Genomic DNA, 7137 nt, shown 5'->3' with positions numbered 1-7137 from the left:
GGGGAGGACCGCCGTGGAGCTGCTAAAGGAGGAGATGCCGTATCACTCAGTCCACTGCCTGCCACCACTCAGCGCTGCCATCGCCACGTTCTATCATCGTTTTGTAACTGAAACCCCCCCCACGTGGATAAGCTTCTGGAAGCTTAGAAGGTTCCAAGGGGGGGCCTTCTTAAGCCCCCTTCCTTTGGGCTTGAAACCCCCCTATCTTAAAACTCCCTTAGACCCTTCCTTTGGGCTTGAAACCCCCTATCTTAAAATCCCCTTAGACCCTTCCTTTGGGCTTGAAACCCCCCTATCTTAAAACCCCCTTAGGCCCTTCCTTTGTGCTCTTGAAACCCCCCTCCCTCCAAATTTGCCCTAAGGATCCTTAGGCCCTTACCTATAGCCTTTAAAGCTACTTTCCCCCCCATGTTTTAAACCCTTAGGCCCTTTTCCCACCCCCTCAGAAGTTTTTTTTTCCTATAGTTTTTTTTTGTAAGTTCTCCCTTAAAGGGCCTTATTTTCCCATGCAAAAAAAATACCCTTGGAGCTTTGTTTTTTTTTCCCCACTCGTAAAAGAAAAGAGAGTGTTGAGGGTCTTTTAACACCTCCCTTTTCCACTCAAAAACCCTCTTAAGGGATTCCACACTTTTTTTTAATTTCCCGTTTGTGCAAATTTTTACAAGGCCATTAAGCCCCTCCTATGGCTTTAATGGGTCTTATCCGCAAAAGATTGTGAAACACCCCCCTTTTTGAAATCCCTACTTCAAGGAGGAAGCCTTCTAAAACGGCTTTCAACAGATGGTCCAAGTTATTGCAAAAGGGAGCCATGGTGGAGTTTCAAAAAGAAAGTTGTAAAGGTGCTTCCACGACGGAAATACTACAATTCCGATGCCTCGTAAGAAAGTCCAAGGCGCAGCCGTGGGAGGGTTATCTCCCAGCATCCACGTGGACATCTCACCCTCAGCCCAGGTTTTACTTCCTAATTTTTATTTGGTATTGTTGTAATTCAATCAAGCAAGGTTAATTGTTAGAAAAATGATATATATTTTTTGTCCTAAACGCTCACGACGAAGGAACTTAGTCATTAATACTTTCAATAAAACATGCAAAATAAAGAAAGCATAAATGCATTTCTAGCAAATAGCTTTATACATTGAAATGTGCAAGGCATTGAAATGAATTAAAAATTGGATTATTGTCCATTAAAAATAGTATACTTCGTTTAAGCCTAGAAGTATAAATTGCATATCGCACTATTAACCCATATCCTCTTCGCAACGAATCATTGTGGAAAGTGCAAGGCATGAAATGATTCTTACGATGCATAACTCTAGGAAATTATCGTTTGTCAATTGTATAAATTATCAAGTAAAAGGTTGCCTGTTTAGCATGAATTTTTATTTGCAAAGTTATAGGAAGATTAGTTGGAATTTAACCTAACCTATGCGTGACCTCAAATCGATAAGTTAGGGTTGAAAAATCAATTTATGCATAGACAACGAGTCATGGAAAATGATCACGTAATTATCTTCTAGAGTTAAACAAAGTGGCATAAACCTAAAACACCTAGACCGCGGAGTACTCGTTTAGAATGAGTTAAATTCCAAGAAATTCACTAGGAAATTAATAGGTGACCTAATCGTACGTATTACTAAAACTGAAACTCCTATACCTGAAATACTTGCCCACATTCACTGAATGTAGGGAGAGTGAAATGTAATTGGAAAGTGAACTATGGTTTGTCCCCAAGAATCTTATGAGATGGAACTTGGAACTCTAGGACTGATGACGTCAGCCTAACGTACTCAGGAACAGATTGTTTCGTGACTCCGTTCAATGAGTAGAATAAATCTCATAGTTTGATGCGACACTTGCGCAGCAAGTGCGGTCATATGATCTTGTGATTGAATCACAAGGGAATGGCCAAATTCTCGCAATGAGATTGGCAGGTCCTTGCGCAAGTTATCTTGCAAGAGAATGAGTAATCATCCTAATTTAGTATCTTTCTTGAGTAAAGAAGATTGATTGGAAGCTAAAGATCAGCCGAAAAACTAAAATAACCTATGAACTTAAGGTTTGGCCAAGTCAGGTTAATAGGGTACACCCTAACCTAGGATATAGGGAATTTTGCCAAGTTGCAAGTCATCCCGGATCAAGTGCTCGACGCATTCGAAAGGAAGGATTCATTCCTTAGTAGTTTGCCAACAAAAACAATCAATGGAAATGTTTGTGCTTGCTACAGATTTTAGAGCACTATTTGGATTTGTTTGATCAATGAATTAAAAGACAAATGGATATCTATACTTCAGGTTGAAGGCCTGAAGGGAGAGGCAGCTTCAGTTACCCCCGACTGCTTGCCTGACCGTAACCAAGGGGGTTGTTAACCGTGCCGGGCAAGTGGACCGAACCCATTGCGAGAGGTCTCTTCGTTGAGCATTACTTGGAGCATGAGGACGCTTGGGTGCCAGAGGGGGCTCTGGTTGTAAATCCCTCGCCTTCCGAGCCCTACACAAGAGGCTAATGTGACTTGGGATTGGATCTCGAGGCCCGCATACTAGTCTACGGGCGGAAACTTGGATTGGTAATCCTTATGGATTGCTGGATAGCCTTCGGGCAGATTGTGGATAAGCCTACGGGCTGGACTCTTTGTATTTCAAAGATAAATATGATAACCTGTTAATAAGGAACTTGTCTGATATTGTTTTTCTATGTCAAGTGATAAAATTATGTGAAAGAACTAGTGCCTAAAGGGCTAATTAAAGAATCTGATTGCTACATGTCCAACTAATGTGTTAGGTAATTAAATAATTAAAACAACCCGAGGAAAGTGCGAAGGATGGGCCATAGCTCCGTCCTACGGATGGGTGGTCCCGGTTAGCTGAGAACTTTTCTCAAATCTCGAGGGACAACAAGAAGATCGTCAAAGAACACGAACAACAAAAGCGTTGACCTAGTGTTATGATTGATCCCGATTTACGCTGTTTTAGGGGAACAGAATGGGACTATACCTTATGGCAGAGAGGTTGAGCTTTCCATTCCTCTCGTTTCCCATTCTCCTTGAACCAAGTGCAACATGAATCCACTTCAGACATGGCGTTTCTGCGTAAAGTAGTTTGCTTGGGTCCGACGCTAGTTGCCGTTAGGAAATGACCAATAAGAAAAACCCTAATTCAAGTCGATCCTAAGTGGGAATAGCTAGAATACTTCCGCTACGTGGTAGACGCGGAAAGCCCTAGATCGCAAACCCCGTAACATTCCTTGGGAGTGCCCGACGGAGCTTTCTAGACATCCTTTTCGATGGACTGCTAAGACGTGTCTTGAAGATACAAGTGGACACGTTATAATTGGTATCAGAGCCGACCAACAACGGAATTATTTTTATGAAATCTTAATAAGAAGAAGTAAAGTAAATGTGGATGTTCCAAACATTTCCTTACCTTTAATGCTGTCTTGCAGAATTACAAAGCATGGAACAAGTTCTTAGTATTTCGAATCATGTTTATGACTGCAATGCATTCTCTGCATTATCGACAAAGGGTTGAGATGATGAACATCTTGGAGCAAATATATAATCCATCACCTTTGTACATGGAATGAAGATGGACGGGTGCATCAGGAATCTACTATATAGCTGCCCACCGGTCTGCCTACAACCTAAAAAGGATCAAGTGGTTGGAAGACTTGAAAGTCATGAAGCTGTTCATTTTTGTGGAAGCTCACGTAAACTCAACTTTACATATTCGAGGTCGGAGGGTTGAGATGAACTCATATATATATATGAGGAAGTAACCCGTGTAATCCCCGCCGACATGATTAAAGTGTTAGGGCGCCATGAAAAGAATGGGTTCCAAAGGAAAGGATACCCAGAACTTCCAATCACTTACCGATTCCTAAAGATCCATGACCCAAAACCATACTATTATACAATTCGTGTAGATAAATGTAATACAATTTTGTTCTCCCCAAACTAAATGTAATAGTTGGCTTATCATTTTGGAATTGCTAGAGCTGTCATCCATGCTCTAAAGCTTTGGAGACACTACCTATTGGGTAACAAGTTTACCCTAGTAAGTGATCATAAGAGTCTCAAATGGATCTTTACCCAGAAGAGCTCAACATGAGGCAACATCGGTGGATAGAAGTACTGGAGGAGTATGACTTTGAAATCAAGTACCGGCCAGGAAAAGAGAATGTAGTTTCCAATGGACTTAGTCACAAGGCATTCCTTAACTCCCTAATCTTGCATAATCAATCAACAACTAGATCTCTAGCACAAGTCTCCACAAATCCTGGTTTTTCCATTTTTCTTGCATCCTCCATCCATTTTGCATGACTTGTCATGTGGTTTGATGCACCTGAGTCAACATACCATACATCATTGCTTTCTTCTGCACTTGTCACAGAATTGTTCATGTGCTGCACCATAAACAAATGCTCATTTCTGTCATTACCCTGTCTACTAGAAGATGCATAATTCCATTGTTGCAGTTTTCCATTCATGATGTCATTCTGCTTTTTATAGCAGTCTTTAGCCATATGACCCATTTTACCACAGTAGTAGCATTCAACATTACTGTTTGTATTTTGGCCTCTTTGCCATCCACCATGACCTCTTTGGCTCCCTCTACCTCTAGAGTTACCACATCCTCCTCCATAGGACTGGTTTTCTTGAGTTTGCTGCATATTCTGATTTCTACCACGGCCTCCATATCGGCCTCCTCTACCTCTGCCTCTACCTCTTCCAGCATTTGAGTAGAAGACAGCTTCTTTTGAAGTTCCTCTTGAAGAAGATGCACCACCATTTCTCTGCTCCTCAGAAATTAGAAGAGCAATCAACTCCTCAAAATCAGGAAATCTTTCACGGATGGAAATGGATGTTCGGAACTATGCATAATCCTTTCCTAGACCATTCAAGGTCACTGAGACTAAATCATCATCTTCCACTAGCGACCCAATGGAAGCAAGTGCATCTGCAATCTTCTTCACCTTCATGTGATAGTCATTGATGCTCATACTTTCTCTTTGCACATTGTGCAACTCTTGCTTGAGCTGCATTTTCCTGGCTTGCGTATTTGTGCTATACATTTTTGACAAAGTATCCCATGCCTCCTTTGGCGTACTTGCATCTTGAATATGCACAATCATAGAGTCTGAAATGCTGATAGACAGCCAGTACATAACTTTCCTGGCTCTCTCATGCCATGCTTTAAATGCCTGCATTTGCTGTTGATTGGGAACATCAGGAAGAACTGGTTCTTCTTCATTTCCTGCAACAAATTCCCAATATCCTTTTCCCATAAGGAAATTCGTCATTCTAAACTTCCATGCTTGGAAGTTGTTCTTGTCAAGCTTTTCAGTGACAATCTGTGTGAGAGAATTAGACGCCATTACAGAACACTGCAAAAAATTCTATCACTGCAAAGAACACAGCTTCAGCCTCACAAAGGCAAATCTGCAAAACTGACGAAAGTGGTATTTGACCACACAGTCACTTCCTAGTGACGATTTTGCATCAACAGGCAACAGGGATGATTCTGTAACTCCCAATGTCTCTGCGCACAAGCATACGATGCAATTTCTACAGTAACTTTTCACTGACCTGTAGAATGGTGGCTGCACAGTATAAAGCTGGGCCTTTTCCTGAGTGCATGCAAAAAACTTCCGCCTCCAAAACAGGCTCCAAAATGGCCTCAAATAGAAAAAACAAGGTTGTCATGGGCTAAAGCCCTCTCCTGCAGCATATACTGCCCTCTTGCTTCACCGCGAAGGGCGTCTCAACCTGAGACAATGCACTCCTGTACTTTTCGGCTGTCTACCTCTGCAAAGATTTGCTCCCAAAATAGAAAATGAAAGCAACACTACTCCTCTTACCAGAACACCGCGAGCTTGGCTTGCCTTCTTGAGCTTCTTACCACGAACAAGGCTCTGATACCATGTCAAGATTGTGGGAGAGAAGGAAGGAGTCTCACTTGTAGCTTTCTTGCTTGCACAATGGGGGAATACACACAGAGGTGGAGGCTGAAAACAATTTTCCTCTTCTTAGTTGTGTAAGCCAAAAAGAACTGTAGTACAAAGAAATAGAAGAACCCTATATATAGGTCTCAAACCAAACTCAACTAACTAAGGATGCATACTAACTGAGCCACGAACTAGAGTAGATAATGATAGCTATCATGTAGCTATTATTCATGGGCGGTGTACCAACCGCGTCTGCAACTGACAAGTCGGTGACATAAATACACAACCGTCACCCTGGCGTATCACGAGTGGAGCTCGATATCTCAACAGTCCACATTGCAGTATGGACTATTTTATGAGACTGGGGTTCAGATACAGTTGCATGGATACACTGATGCTGATTGGGCTGGTAGTATTTCTGATAGACGATCTACCAATGGATATGTGTTCTCTTTTGGAAGTGCTACAGTCACTTGGAGCAGCAAGAAACAGCCTACAGTTACCTTGTCGAGCACAGAGGCTGAGTACAGGGGTGCAGCAATGGCTGCATGTGAGGTAGCTTTGTTTGCATAAGCTACTTTATGATATGCATCAGTCTACAGATGGGCCAGTTGTCATTTATTGTGACAAAATGAGCAGTATACACTTGGCAAATAACCCAGTCTATCATGCTAGAAAAAAGCACATTGAGGTGCATTATCACTATGTGCGGGAGAGGGTTTTACTAGGCCTTATTGATCTAGTTTATGTCAGCACAGAGGATCAAGTAGCTGATATATTTACGAAGGCATTGGGCTCAGAGAAGCTGCGCAAGTTCAGAGACCTGCTTGGTGTGCAGGAATTGGGATTGAGCTCGAGGGGGAGTGTTGAGATATTGAGCTCCACTCGTGATATGCCACGGTGACCGTTGTGCATTTATGTCACTGACTTGTTAGCTATAGATGCGGTTGGTACACCGCTCATGAATAATAGCTAGATGACAGCTATCCTTATCTACTCTAGTTCGTGGCTCAGTTAGTATGCCACCTTAGTTAGTTGAGTTTGGTTTGAGACCCATATATAGGGTTCTTCTATTTCTATGTACTTGAGTTCTTTTTGGCTTACACAATTAAGAAGAGGAAATCTATTTTCAACCTCCACCTTTGTGTTTATTCCCCCATTGTGCAAGCAAGAAAGCTACAAGTGAGACTCCTTCCT

The sequence above is a fragment of the Lygodium microphyllum genome, chromosome 18, assembly GCF_053477565.2.
Source record: "Lygodium microphyllum isolate KBCC chromosome 18, Lygodium_microphyllum_v1.1.10, whole genome shotgun sequence".
Taxonomy (NCBI): Eukaryota; Viridiplantae; Streptophyta; class Polypodiopsida; order Schizaeales; family Lygodiaceae; genus Lygodium; species Lygodium microphyllum.
The sequence above is the reverse complement of the archived record's forward strand: the minus strand, read 5'-3'. Positions refer to the sequence as shown.